Genomic DNA, 15,755 nt, shown 5'->3' on the forward strand with positions numbered 1-15,755 from the left:
TACTCAGCAGCAAGCATGGCCTGAGGAAAGCGACCCAGCGTCTCTGACACTCAGCGTCCTGAGCTGTGAAGGTGGTGGTGGGATCAGCACCTCAGAGGGGGCTCTTCTGAGGATGGGCATGCAACCGTGATCAGGAGAATGCCTGGTCCACACAAACGTGACTTCAGCGCTCACCAGGGCAAAGCGGGGGCAAGACCAACACGTGCAAACTACCAGGCCACTACCCTGACCCTCCTGGGCCAGTCCTCCACTCCAGCTGCCCACAACAACTAGAATGGTGCATCTGCCTGCAAGCAGGAGTCAGCACGGGGAACACCATGGGCCCAGGCAGCCTGAGGCCTTTCTGATGACCTACTGCACTGCCACCACAGCCACGACCCTCACCCGTACATCCATGCACCCTCAGCAAGGTCCTTGGAGTGTGAAGCCTGCACTCCTGGGCACTGTCGCTAGAGAGATTTCATCCCTAAATCTCAGGGTGGGCAAGGCTCCCTTAGGCTGAGAGTGGGTAAGGAAGCAGCATCGCCCAGGCAGCCTCTGCCTAGAATACCTCTCTTCTTCCTCCTTTTCTTCCACCCCCCTTATTCCCATCTGTGCGGCAAGGAAAAGGTCAGTAAGCACAGCCCCATCTTGGTATTCTCTCCAAAGCTCCACATTAAAGGAAAACTGACATCTGCGAGGAGATAACAGCTAACTCGTTTTTCCCTTCGTTAACTTGGTGGCCGAGTGCAGCCACCACCTGGGCTAAGCATGCCAGCCTTTGCTAACACCCATTCTGCAAAAGGACCAAGCACTGCAACTCGGCTAGCTGTTCCTCACTCCCACTCCTCACCCACCTACACACACGCACACACACACACACACCCCCTTAGCCTACAATTAACAGCAACAACAAGAAATCATAACAGCGAATGGTAGCATATTGCCATAGAACAAGCCATGGAATTTGCACAAGATCCCTTGGACAAGCAATTAACCTCACTAGGCCTCAGGCTCCTCACCCACAGAATGGCCATGCAGACACACCTGGCCTCTCCATGTTGCCATGAGGATCCTTGACTGTCAAATCTGGAGAACTCTCCTACGCAGCATTTGGTGCCACTCCTCAGTCCTGCCCCCCAGCACTTCGCGCCAGCCCCAGGAGCTCTTGCACCCGCAAATAATGCTTTCACTGGGATTATGCAACTCACTTCTGCTCACCACCCTTTGGCCAGAATGAGCCACATGGCCCTAGAAAGGGGCAGGGAAGGTGACCATTCCTATGTTCTCAGTAGAAGAGAAGTGGATTTTGGGACCCAGACGTTCTTTTTTTTTGAGACAAGGTCTCACTCTGTCACCCAGGCTGGAGTGGCATGATCTCGGCTCACTGCAACCTCTATCTCCTGGGTTCAAGCAATTCTCATGCCTCAGCCTCCCGAGTAGCTGGGATTACAGGCACACGCCACCACGCCCGGCTCATTTTTTTGTATTTTTAGTAGAGAGAGGGTCTCACCATGTTGGCCAGGCTGGTCTCTAACTCCTGACCTCAAATGATCCACCTGCCTCAGCTTCCCAAAGTGCTGGGATTACAGGCGTGAGCCACCGTGCCCGGCAGGAACCAGATGTTTCTAACACAGACACATCCTCTGTCCTCAAGAGCTCATGGCAAGTGGTGAAGACAAGCTACACAAACCCCTGGGAAGAAAACATCATGGAAAAGGCTGCCAAAGATCTTGTAAGCTGCCATGGGAGCAAAGGAAGACTCTATTCACCCCACCTGGGAGCCTTCGACAGAGGTGTGTATGTCATCAGGGAAGGCTTCCTGGGGGAGGTTATATCTGAACATCTTGAACAATACAGGCGATCTTCTCAGGGAAGAGGACTGATGGCAGTCACTGAGCAGAGAGGCTCCTGGCCTTGAACGACACTACAATTTCGTCTTTTCCAGTTTGAGGCCTGGGCTCCTTCATAACTGTATCATAAATCCACTCCGAGTGGGTGTACCTGACACTGTGACCGCCAGGGCTGAATCACCAGGAACGCAGGAAGCTGAGGGCCAGCCGGACACCTGGGTCCCAAGAGAAACAGTGTGGGGACACAGAAGCCAGATAGGCCTGGGTTCAAATCCCAGCTCTGTCACGTGTCCTCGGGGGCCACCATGACGTTAGTTTGTGGGCTTGGTGTTATAAAACATAAGTTCTTCTTGTGAGAGCTGTGTTTTCATTGACCTAACAAATCTATTAACAAAAAAGGGGCAGTCCACAGTCAAAATTTTTACCAGAGGTAAAAACAGTCAAAACAATATTGATGATTGATGTTCCTACTATACCTATATATTAGTATCTATCAGAGGTAGCAGGCACCGAGTCCTCACCAAGGGCCTGGCCAATTTCTAGTCTATTATTATTATTATTATTATTATTATACTCTTTCACAGATGAGAAAATTGAGGCACAGAAGTCAATTAAGCTGTCCAAGAGCATAGGAATGTGTTGCAGAAAGCGGTTTGCCTCCATACTGAGCCTCAGCAGGGAACTCACCATTGCCACTTCTCACACAGCACCGTGGCAGACAGAACACGGGAGCCGACAGTTTAGGGTTCAAGTCTCAGCTTTGCCACTCAGTCACTCTTTGATCTCAGGCGTGCCACCTCTGCAAGCCTCACTTCCCTCATTTCTGAAATGGAGGTTAATCCAACTTCATCAGGTAATTGAGGCAAAGCACTTGCCACGGAGAAGCGCTCAATAATGCTCTTGTCTTTATTTCCTTTAGCAGTCAAGAGGGTGGGGTCCCTGCCCTCTTGGCTTGCCTAACAGTCTCCTGCCTCACGATGGGCTAGGGGATGGCTGACAATGCCTAGACAATCCCATCCCCATTTCTAGGAGACCTTGTAAGCTCAGGTAAACTTTATTAAAAATATAAAGGAGGAGCCGGGCCCGGTGGCTTACGCCTGTAATCCCAACACTTTAGGAGGCTGAGGCGGGCGGATCACGAGGTCAGGAGTTCGAGACCAGCCTGACCAACATGGTGAAACCCCATCTCTACTAAAAAAAAAAAAAAAAATGCAAAACTTAGCCAGACGTGGTGATGCATGCCTGTAATCCCAGTTACTCAGGAGGCTGAGGCAGGAGAATCACTTGAACCTAGGAGGCGGAGGTTGCAGTGAGCCGACATTGTGCCATTGCACTCCAGCCTGGATGACAAAGCGAGACTCTGTCTCAAAAAAAAAAAAAAGAGAAATGAAAGGAGATTGAAAATCGTGGTTCCTGAACTGGACACTAAAAGTAACCCAGGGTTTTGAGGAGGCCAATGTCTGGGGCCTGCTCCCACTGGACTGCAGCTTCACTTGAAGGCAAAGTCATTATGTGGCATCCCAGATCTGTTAATCTGGCCTAACTAATGCCTCCCATGTTTCCAGGTGAATGTGAGGCATATAGAGCTATGACAAGCATCACAGAACTTCCATCTCCAATGAGGGGTGCAGCTCCTCTTTCTTCTTCCATTGCCTGGCAATGGTTTGTACAGAACCTACCAGGCAGGTAGAGTCTTGACCTGACAGAGACATGAGGAAGTTGGGAGGTAAGGAAGGTCAAAAAGACCCTTCAGACCACTGATGACTATTAAGGTTCCTTGTAGGTTTAAGGGGCTCTCATTTACTTCAATAATCCTGGAGCCCCCATCAGTGCCTACCATGGAGCTAGGACCCAGCAAAGACATGGAGACCCCTATGTTCAGGAAGGTTATTTACAATAAAGATGTAATAAAGTGCTATGCTGATATAAATAAGTAGCCCAAAGCACAATACAGATACTAAGTACATACATGATAAAGACAAGAAGGGAACTTAAGAAACCAATGCTGGCTTCATGTTGCTGGGGAAAGCTACATAGGCAAGGTGCAGGTGGCCTTGGAGTGGAGACTGCCTAAGTCTTCTTCCTTGTTTCAAAAATGCATGCTTCTGTACATTTTACCAGGCAAGACTGTAAGCTCCTTGAGGGTAGGGATGGTGCCCTGTTTACCACACTATCCCCAATATCATGCATAGAATAGAGACTCAAATGCTGGACTGATGGATGGACGAATGGATAGATGGGCAGATTGGATAGTCAGGGCTACATCACTGCCTTGAGACAGCAGCAGAAGACACGTAGATTTAAGTGGCACAGAACAGGGCTTTCCCCAGAGGCCCATGGCCACATTTTCCCTGTTCCTACTTTCAGAATCTACAGCAGTTTCAGCCCACAGTCCCTGGGTTTCACAATCACTGCCTATATTTGGACTGTACTCCTGATGTGGCCTTATCTTGCAGGCCTCTCTCTCTCACTCACTCTCTCACATGTCTCTCTCGATCACCTTTAACCCACTTCTGCTCCTGACCCGGATCCCTGGCCCACTCCCAGGTTGGTTCACAGTTTCTGAAAGAACCACAGCCATGGGTGTCGGGCCCAGCCCAGCAGACAGAACACGTTTGGATGCACTGTTATCATAAAGTACTGCTGACCTCTACTGTGGAACAGAATTCAGTGACCTCTGCTCCCACGTCTGTGCAGGACAAGCTCCCTCTGCTTTTGCTCCATAGCCCCAAATCCAACCCAGAACCTACTCCCCTTCACCCATCTTCAAGAAGGGAAGGCACAGCTGGGAGCAGTAAAATGCCACTATACCCACAAGCTGCAACCATTTGTTCCCTCCAGCAAGACTGCAGATAATTTCAGCCAGACCTTCTCTTCTTCTCACTCTGACCTTGAAGTAGATTTTGTTTCATCTGTTTGTTTTCACGACAGAACATCCTGGTAGGGAATATTGGCGTCTTTTTCTTTTCAAAGTGACACTGACACAACTCCACTTTGTGCAAATAAATGTTTTCAACCTAAATGAGTCATTTGTTGGGAACAGTGAGTTCGCAAGCCTGCATATAGGTTGACCCCTTTACCAAGGAGGGTGGCAGGTAGCATTGTGTTTGGGGCTGACAAATATTATGAACAATGAGATCTTTTCCATGGTGATATCCATTGCTGTACACAGGGAAAATAAGGAGAAAAATAGGGTGATAGTTGAAAACTCTGGGCCAGGCAGAATTCCTCTCTGGGGAGAATCCAGCTACACTAGTATCTTGCTATAAAATCTTGAGAGTAAAGGAGATATTTAACTTCTGACTCTTGTTAATTCATTTGTGGTTGTCAGGATTAATTTGAATCATTTACTACATGTAAAACATTTGAAAAATACTCAGTATATAGTAAGCATTCAATGTTAGCTGTTATTCTTTTTTTTTAGGCAGGGTCTCGCTCTGTCATCCAGGTTGGAGTCCAGTGGCACGATCTGAATTCACTGCAACCTCTGCCTCCCAGGCTCAAGAAATCCTCCCATCTCAGCCTCCCAAGTAGCTGGGACTACAGATGCACACCACCATGCCCAGCTAATTTTTGTAATTTTAGTAGAGATAGGGTTTCGCCATGTTGCCCAGGCTGGTCTCCAACTCCTGGGCTCAAGCAATCCTCCTGCCTCAGCCTCTGGCCTCAGCTCTGGGTGGGCCTAGAGTTAACTACCCCATGGTGGATGGATGTGGCCAACTTAGCTGTTGCCAGGTGACACTCATAAATGACCATAAAGCAATCTGCCTCAGCCTCCCAAAGTGCTGGGATTATAGACATGAGCCACTGCACCCAGCCTGTTATTGTTCTTTACAGACAGCATATAGGGGGCTGTTTTGCCCAGTATGGGAGTCACAACCCACATGTGCCTATTTAAATTTAATTACAATTAAATAAAATTAAAAATTCAGTTCCTAAGTTGCACTAGCCACCTTTCAAGTACTCAGTAACTACCCATGTCTAGTGGTGACTACATCAGATGGTGCAGATGGAGAGCAGTTCCATCCTGCAGAAGGTTCTATAGGGACAGTGCTGATATGGAGGTGAAGGAGTGGCTTGAAGCTTGAGGGTCTGTGTGACCTTGGGCGAGTTACTTCACCTCTCTGTGCCTCATTTCCTCATTTGTAAAATGGGGATAATGTAGCTACATTATTCAGTCATAATAAGGATTATCTGCTCTGGAAGCACTCACAATAATGCTTATGATAATGGTAAACACTCACCAGATGGAGCCCTAGAATGGAGGACAGACACCCTTATGGTGCACGGTGGATTGCTGCGAGGATTAGAAAGATTTTTATAGAAAGCACCTCCCACAGGCCCAAACATAGCAGACACTCAGTCCATTCACTTTTTTTTTCAATAAATGTTCACAGAGCACCTACTATGGGTAGGCATTCTTCTAGGCACCAGAGACATAGAAATGAACAAACGCCTTGCCCTCATGGAGCTTACAGTCTCACTAAAGGGGTTGATTATTGCTTACACTAACAGGAACACCAACATGTCCAGCATATTACATATTCTCAGCAATGAAAATGAAATGCCAACCACAAAGCTACCCACAAAGGTGGCATCTGACAAAAAGGGCTCTAATGAATGAATAGATGGATAGATGAATGAATGAGGGTGTAGGGAGAAGGCTCAATAATGCACAAGCAATGAACTGGGCTCTGGGTGGGCCCAGAGTTAATTACCCCACGGTGGATGGATGTGGCTAACTCAGCTGTTGCCAGGTGACACTCATAAATGATCATAAAGCAGTCTGTAAACAGTGTTATGTATAAAACCTTAATCATTATGAACAGGAATCTTAAGATCCAAATGCCTGGGATAAACACGGCCTTTGCACACATGCCCTCTGCCTTCTATTCTGGTCTCTGCTCTGACTCATCCTGTGGGCTGGGGCTGTTCACTCAGCGGAGAGACCAAACAGCCTTTCACTGGCCCTGGACAAATGAAACCCCCTAAGAGGGAGGTGTCCCACTGCCCAGAAAACCCCTCCCCAGCCCTCGGACTCACCTGCCGGCCTGAGCAACGTGCCTTCTAGCGCTGGTTCTATTATTCACGGCAAGGGACTTTCCCAAGAGGCAGCAAGTGGCACTATGCTGCCTGCGTTTCTATTTCCAAAATCTGAAAGCTCTGTTTCATAGGTTTGCAGCTCCCTGACAGCTAAATGTCATGGGATGGAGCCACATTGAATCACTGGATCTACTTCTCACCAGCAGGCTGGGCCTCAGAAAGTTATTTCAAGTCCTCTAGTCCCGATCACTCGTTTTTTGTTTAGTAAGTAAAAATAGTGCATGCTTCACAACATTGTTAGTAGGATTACATGAGAGAACTTAAATAAAGTGCCCAAGTCTTCGGTAAGACCTAGCTCATGTCCTACCTAGAACACCAAGATGGCTAGACAAGAAGAGGAGACGCAGCTCAAGTACCAGTTCAGTCACTATCTATCGGGGCCACCTGGTCTACCTGCGGCTTGCCCAATTCCCTCCTCACTCAAGAGGAGAGGGCCAAACCGGATCCGAGCAGCCTACCCTGTAATCTCTTGCAGCACACTACCCGCTCCGTTTTCCCACAACCACGGTGCATTTCATCCTGCTGAAAAGAATACAAAGCATACGAAAATTCAGTGCAAGAATTCATACCAGCAACCTCGTCCATCTGCATAAGACTTAGTTCCAAATGGTGACAACAGGCCCTTTGCTCATTACAGGTCTCACATGTGCACGGGTGTGTGGGAACAGCACCCTGTAATCCATGGGACTGAGGGGGAGCTACCACGGCCTGCCTCGTCGGAAGCAGAAACACCTGAGAAATGCCAGGTTTGGAACGCCAGTTATATGTGGTTTTTATACATGTACTAAAATAAAGAGCCAAGTTTTAATGTAAAAATGCCTGTCTTGAATACCACACTTCAAGACGAGATGATGTCTAAGAGTCTTCCTGTGTCTGATCTACAAGGATTCGTGCTAGGAGTTCACCTGGTGGGGAGGACAGGGCTGAAATGAGGTTAGGTGATGCTCCCCACGTGGCCTAAAACTATTACTATCCCTCACTTCTCCCCTCACCATCCCAGCCAGCATCTGCCACCCCATGACCTCCTCTTGCCCATGGCCCTCCCTAACATGTCCTTAATTGAATTACAGGCAATTTCCACTCCCACAACCAGGCGGATTCCTCCCATCAAAAACGTTTCTGTGCCCCTTATTAAACTCCTTCATTTGACGTTCCTTTCTAGTGATTGCCCACGCCCTGGTTTGGTCAACCAGAAATCACCTATCATGTCAAATCCCAACTCATCATGCATTTTGTGTATGTCTACCCCATGGCAGGCACAGCACACAGACTCGACAATGACCATGGCTGACCTTGAGGGGCTCAAAACTAAATGGAAGGGGGGTTGCAAGGTACACAGATTCACGGCAAAATTAAATGGGCAGCCACTAGTATTTCAACAGAATTCTAAGATGCCAGGCACCCAGGGCAGGACTGGCTGATTGCAAACGTGGGGATGTGGAAAGAAGGGCCATGAACGAGGCTCCAAAAATGAGCGGAATGTAGACAGGGAGAGCGAAAGGGGGAAAGAAGGGAGACCCTTTCATTTGAAATCCGACTTTCTGATCAATGCTCATCATTCCGGCCCTCTCTTACCCTTGGAGCCAGCCCCTTTGGATCCACTTAAGATTTCTACTGCATCCTCCTCTTGTCTGTCGGTTGGCTACTCCCTGCTTGATCTGACCCCCTGCAGGCCTACTCACCTTCCCTACTCCCCAGGCCCTGACCCAAAACAACACTCTCAGAGTTGGCATTAAGTGTGGCAAGGCTAAAATTAGGACTGTTTCCATAGATATCTAGACTTCTCTGTAGCAAATGTGTTCAGCTCCCTCCCAAGTGGAAAAAAAAAAACATGTATTTTCCATTCTGACTGCAAAGCAACCCAGGGGTCTGGAAAATCGAAGCCTCCTCACATCTGGACGCGCCTCTGAGCTTCCCAACCCCATGGGAAGGAAAAGAGGAGCCCCTTTGGGTCTGTGCAGTGGTTTGCAGGGGAACTACAAAAGCCATTTGTCCTCACTGGACGAGAAAACACCAGGCAGAAAAGGAGGGGTAGCAACCGTGGGAAGCACTCACGTGTCCAGACCACCAGCACATACGTGTGTACCCTCATGTCATCCTGAGAAGGGGGTCCCTTCTGGGAGGTGGTTCTCCTTTCTCCCCATTTCAGAGATGAGGCAATGCAGACCAGGAAAACTACATAATTCAGTGTCGCTGGAAGACGAGCCACATCACGGTGAAAAGACGGGAAACGGAAAGTCAAAGATGTTCAGAGAACTGCCCAAAGCCACCCCACAAAGGGCTGTCATCAGGAGGACGGGAAAGCAAAAACAGATACCGCTGATGTTGAAGGCACTGTTTTGTTCTGGGTTCTGGGTTCAATACTTCATGTGGAGTCTTGCATTTCACCTTAGTTATGAGTTGAATTGTGTATCCCCCAGAAAGATGTGTTGAAGTCCTAACCCCACTCAGAATGTGACCTTATTTGAAAACAAGTTCACTGCAGATATAATTCAGTTAAGATGAGGTCATACTGGAGAAGGGTGGGCCCTTAACCCAGTCTGACTGGTGTCTTTATAAGATGTTGGCCATGTGATGAGACACACAGAAAGAGCTCCACTGATGACAGGGGCTTAGAGGGATGCATCTACCAGCCAGAGTGCCAAAGAGAAGCTAGGCAGAGGCCAGGAAGGACACAGTTTCAGAGAGCATGGCCCTGCCAACACAAAACTGGTCTCTGGAATTGAGAGACATTATTGTCTCATTTCTGTTGTTTTGAGCCATCCAGTTTGTTATGGCAGCCTTCGGAAACTGATACAGTCCTCACCACAATTCTATGAAGACAAGCACTGACACAGTTGGGTTTTACACATGAAGTCACTAAATCTTCATTAACAACAAATACCAGTGACAGGTATCAACATGGTACCAAGTGCTTTACAGACAAACTCATTTTATTCCCACAGCAACCCTAACCCCACAACATCCCCATGACTGACTGTGTTGTTGTTGTTGTTGTTTGAGACCATCTCGCTCTGTTGCCCAGGTTGGAGTACAGTGGTGCAATCTTGGCTCACTGCAACCTCTGCCTCCTGGGTTCCAGCGATTCTCCTGCCTCAACCTCCTGAGTAGCTGGGATTACAGGTGTGTACCACCACACCCGGCAAATTTTTGTATTTTTAGTACAGACAGGGTTTCCCCATGTTGACCAGGCTGTCTTGAACTCCTGACCTCAGGTGATCCGTTCACCTCGGCCTCCCAAAGTGCTAGGATTATAGGTGTGAGCCACCGCACCCGGCCTGTCCCATTTTAAAGGAGGGAAAACTGAGGCATACAGAGATTAAATCATTTGCATAAGGGCACAAGGCTTGTATGTGGTAGAATGTGGATTCAATCCCAGATCCAGAATCTGTGCTCTGACCCACTATAACCAGAACAGTGTCTGATCTAGAATTGAACTCAGAAGGTCTGGTGACACAGCCCACATCCCTAGCCTCTTTTAAAACTTTGTATTCCACCTGCTAATAGAATGCTCTGCACTCAGGAGCACCTAAACATTTATTTCATGGCACAAATAAATTAATTAGATAGGCAGTGGTTTCCATACATCCCATTAGCTCAAATTAATGTATATTTATATTCATTTTAAGGCTGACCCAGGTCTATAGCAGCAACAGAAATCAGAATAGGAATACCTGGGGTGTCTAGAGTACAAAGCAGGCAGAGTAAAATAAAGCTCCTGTCTTACAAAGCTTTTATGTGCTAGGTCATTTCAGTAAGCATTTAATGAGCACATATTGTGTGCCAGCACTGTGTCAGGTAAGGGGGATAACAAAAGACAGACTCAGCCTGGCAGGTGCTCCATCTGGAAGGACATGGAAATGGCCAAATTACCACATATCCAGGTAAGTACCAGGACTGAAGTCGGAACAGAGATGCTATTAGAGGACAGAAGAGAGGTATCAAAATCTGTCCAGGTAAATAACAGATGGCTTTAGAGCATCTGGTACCAGACTTTTACTCTTAATTTCAAGCTTCTTATTTTAAGGCTAATCTAAACACCACTACTACCAACCTCCTTCCCCTGTGGGCACATAAGCATGCGCTTGCATGCACGCGCGCACACACACACACACTCCTCTGTCTTCCCTCATTCTCTTTTTTCTTTCTCTCTGCAACTTTTCACTGAAACACTTGATTTTTTTTCACTGCATGAACCACACTGGTGACCTACAGAACAAATGGCAACATTTAACTAATGATTACTAATCCATAATGAAGTAAATAGTTAATTGATGACCTTCAGAAAAAAAATTTAAGGTCAGAGCCTTGAAGAACTAAAGTCCATAGCTAACTAGCAATGGCCATTAGTGTTAATTGACCTAAACAGTCTCAGCACCAGGAAGTCAAGTCTATTTCTAAATCAGCAAAAAAAAAAGAAAACAATATTGGTGAAAGGAATGAGGAACTAGGGTGGCAGGAGGTGGGAGTGATGGAGGGGGTTCCTTCCAGTTGAAGAACCTAAAATAGAGCATGCCCTGATGTCAACCTTTCAGCCAGTCACTCGGCCACCCACAGAGGCTGGTCACTCCACACAGAGCATGCTGTCTTGACTGCCATGTGGCGGCGTGGCTTAGCAGTAAGAATGCAGACTCTGACGTGACACTGCCTTCATTGTTTGCACTGTGAAATGGGCACACCAGCATCCACTTCACAGAGTCATTCTCAGGTCGAGTGTACCAGAAGTGCTCAGAACCTTCCATGGCACAGAGCAGACACTCAGTAAATGCTATCCATTATTATTATTATTATTATATTATTATTATTATTACTAGCACAATCTTTGCCATTAAAGAATTTAACACAGCTCCTGAGAAAATACACAGCAGCTGCTATCCATCGTCATCACCACCATCATCATCGCCATCCCCATCATCACCACGAACACCGCCACCCCACCAGCGACACACTAGCTGTGGGCACATCCTTTACGCCCTTGAACCTAAACTTCTACAGCTATGAAGCAAGTCCCATGGAATTTACAGACCAAACACTAAGTGTAGGGCTCCCTGGGAGCTGGTCTTATGGAGCACACTGGCAGGAAGAGCCAGAAACCGAGTGAATTTGGAGCATGGAAAACAGCCATGGCCAGGCGCGGTGGCTCACGCCTGTAATCCCAGCACTTTGGGAGGCCGAGGTGCGTGGATGACCTGAGGTCAGGAGTTTGAGACCAGCCTGGCCAACGTAGCAAAACCCCGTCTCTACTAAAAACACAAAAAAATAAGCTGGGCATGGTGGCGGACACCTGTAATCCCAGCTACTAGAGAGGCTGAGGCAGGAGAACTGCCTGAACCCATGAGGTGGAGGTTACAGTGAACCAAGATTGCACCACTGCACTCCAGCTTGGGTGTCAAGAGCAAAATTCTGTCTCAAAAAAAATAAATAAATAAAGCCATGGAAGTGACCTAGCTGGGAAAACACATAAGCAAGCCTCTTACATTAAAATTGGATCCTTTTACCGGAAAGCATGCCCACTCACCTCTGCCCGAACCGCCCCCAGCAAGAGGGAGGCCCGGGAGGAGGGTGCAGATTTGGCCAGATGATCTGGAGCTGGGGGAATCCAGCCCCGATAGAGCACACCACCTCATTCCTGGGTGGCCTGACTTTGTATTTGGGTTTATTATTTCTGCTCTGCCCACAAAAGGCCCTTGGGATCTGGCATATTTCTTTTTTTAACCCCCCTGGCATGAGCAGCGCACGACAAAGGCACGCCTCGATTAGCTGGAGTGTTCCTAGCCTAATGAGACATGCTGTGGAGTTATTTGTATAGTCTGTTCTGAATGCTGTCGGATGGAGCACTTCCTGCCCCAGGTTGAAAGCCCTGAAGGCTGCGTCCCTCCTGGGGCCTTCCGGGAAGCTGAGATGTAGGCAGGCAACACAGGACGGGTGGAAGCATGGAGCAGGTGGCACTCAGCGTACTCGTCTGCCTAGGGTCCAGCCTCTTCACCCACCCAGGAAGGTAGCATGTCACAACCATAGAACATGGGAAACCGCCACTGACCAGGGGCCAACAACGTGCCTCCATTTACCCATCCACAATGCCCCATCACCAATTCTGGCACTAAAACTTGTATGATCCTTTCTCAGATTCATATGCCATTCTTTACCCTCCCACTGTCTGCCACCTCACATCCTTCCTCCTCCTCCTTTCCACCAGGCCTAGGATCTGCCTCCCACTTGGGTCCTGCCCTGCTATCCTCACTCCATGTCACAAGAAGCCAAGTACAAGTCACTGGTTTGACCTCCCTCCTCCTCCTCTTCCTCCACTGAGGCTGCATCCCTTCTCCTCTCACCTCCCAACCCTGACATTTCTTCCTTCCTCCCCTGCCCCCCACCTGTATTCTCTCTCCCTCTCTCTCCCCCTCCCTCCCTCCTCCTTTATTCTTCTCCTTCTGTCCTCTATTCTCCTGCCTCCGCTCAGGGAACTTAAATAAGAAAATGGTACATTATTTCCACAGGCCGCTTTTTGCATCCTACCTCTGTCAAATGCAAAACCTCTTTCCTGGCTAACTCGGTCCTTTGTGACAGCCCGCCTGAATCTGGGGACAGGACCTAAGACATGCTGAGGTTAGAGGGACACAGCGGGCCAGGGCCACAGGCATGCCTCACCTCAAGGAAACCCCGTGCAGACAAAGGGTAGAAAGCTGGTCTTCAGGTTTTTACTTCTCTAAGAGGCTACTGCAACTGTCCTCACTCCCCAGGACACCTCCTCTTCCAGGAGCACATCGGCCGCCGCTTTGATCTGACCTCACAACTTTTTCACAAAGGTCTCAGGGCATGACCCAAACAGAAAGGCAATGTAACATGTGGCAGCTGAAACGGAGCAATTTGCTCAATGAACTGCAGCTATGTTTATTATTTTAAATGGATTATAAAATAAAGAGTATTTGTCCTGCTTTTACCAGAAATGTTAGAGTTTGAGGATATCTTTTTTAAAATATATTTCATTTTTAGGTAATAAATCTTGGGCAAGACACTATTTCCACCCAACGATCGCTGGAAAGTGTGGAGTCAGGTCCCCCTGGGTTCAAATTCCACCTTGGTACTTAACTGTCTGTGAAAATTCAGGCCAGTAACTTAGCCTGTCTGGGCCTCGGTTTCCTTGTCTGTTAAACATGAAATAATAAAGTTCCCACCACAGAAAATTAGTCAGAGGACTGTAACTGACTCTGCCAACATTATATACATGTGTATGGAGCCACTGACATGTCAGATGCTATTCCAAGTGCTTTACATGGATTAATAATTCACACAGCTCTAAAAGGTAGGGACTGTTGTGATCCCCATTTTAAAGAAGGTCAGCGAAGTTGAAAAACGTCCAAGATGACATGACTAAGCAAAGGATACAGGATTCACCCCAGGCAGTCTAGCTCCAGAGATACACCACTCCATCTATGAGGTTAGGCCCAGTGGCCAGCAAAGAATTAGCTGCTCAACAACTCACTCACTAGGATTGTAATAAATATTACTGGCTTCATTTTTATAAGAACATTGCCTCCAGAGGGGCAATTTTATTTTGGATTTGAATTAAATTTCAGAGCCAGGGCACTGACCCTCGTGCAATAATATGTATCTCTACCCACACCCCACCCCCACCATTCTGGAGAGAAAGGCAGGCTGGGGGAACTGCCTGCTTGCAGCTTTATGGGTCAAGCTGCAGTCTCTGGGCCAAAGAAGCTGGGGGTGTCTCCATCCCAGAATTGTTGGCAAATCTCTCTGTGGCCAGGGCCAACTACAGAATGACAGCCACCACCTGTCCCTCTTGACTGGGGAACCATGGGGGCAGAGGGCTGTGCCACAGAGAGAGCAAAGCTCCTCCTGAACACACATGCCCATCTCCAACCATGCCAAGGGGACTCCAGGCTGAGCAGAGATGGCTCTCTCCAGCCTGCCATGCCTGCTGCATCCCCTGAGCAGTGACTGGTGCTAAAATCCACAGCAACCAACAGGCAGCAGCCCCAGCCATGTCCCATGCCGCAAAGCAGGTGACCGATGAATTTAGCTCGCACTTGGCAGCACAGGGCATTTTCACTTTGGTGGGAGGAAGCCGCCTGATTTTGTTTAATTGAAAGTTTCCCTCGCTCGCCAGTGCCTGAGAGTGCTTGTCAGCAGCAAGTGGAGGCGGGAAACACAGGGCAATGAGAAAACTGCCTGTCGCACACTCTGACACCTCCGGCAGCCTCACCTGATGGGCTCTCCTAGCCAGGTCACTTCTGGTAGGTAAGGTGCAGCCTTCAGTGCCCGGGGGCCAGGAGCGTGCTGCATCTGGGTTCTGGGATGCAGAGCTATGGGTTCCTCCTCCACAGTTTTCCAGCAGCCACTCCCAGATAGGGTTCAGTCCAAAGATCTCAACCTAAATATCCCAATCTTGGGATTTTAGAACAAAACGTCATAGAAGAAAACATACAGGATGGTCAAGAATGCAGGCTTTGGAGCATGAAATTTCTGTGTCTGAATCACTGATCTATTCTCTCACCATGAGACCCAGCAGTTGGGTGGGCCTCTGTGGGCACAGTTTATCATCTATACCATGAACATGGGAACCAGGTTAGAACCCCAGGCCTGGGGATAAAACAGGACTGAAACTAACTGGACCCCCATACTGGTCCCCACAATAACTCCAACCATTAGGATTTGCTCAAAAGTGTGGGCCCACGAAGGTAATTTACGGAGTCACAAATCAGGAGAGCAGATACCCTTGGAGACACAGGGGGCAGTGATGGGAGAGGGGGAGGATGTGACTCGAGTCACTGGTAACGTACTATTTCTTGTTCTGGGAGC

General features: G+C 48.2%; 1 protein-coding gene across 4 annotated transcripts in view; it reads right to left on the minus strand.

Moving 5' to 3' along the window:
- LARGE1 (LARGE xylosyl- and glucuronyltransferase 1) overlaps positions 1–15,755 on the minus strand; it is a 769,194-nt gene that overhangs the window by 707,094 nt on the left and 46,345 nt on the right. The window lies entirely within an intron of this gene.

This window comes from Pongo abelii, chromosome 23, assembly GCF_028885655.2.
Source record: "Pongo abelii isolate AG06213 chromosome 23, NHGRI_mPonAbe1-v2.0_pri, whole genome shotgun sequence".
NCBI lineage: Eukaryota > Metazoa > Chordata > Mammalia > Primates > Hominidae > Pongo > Pongo abelii.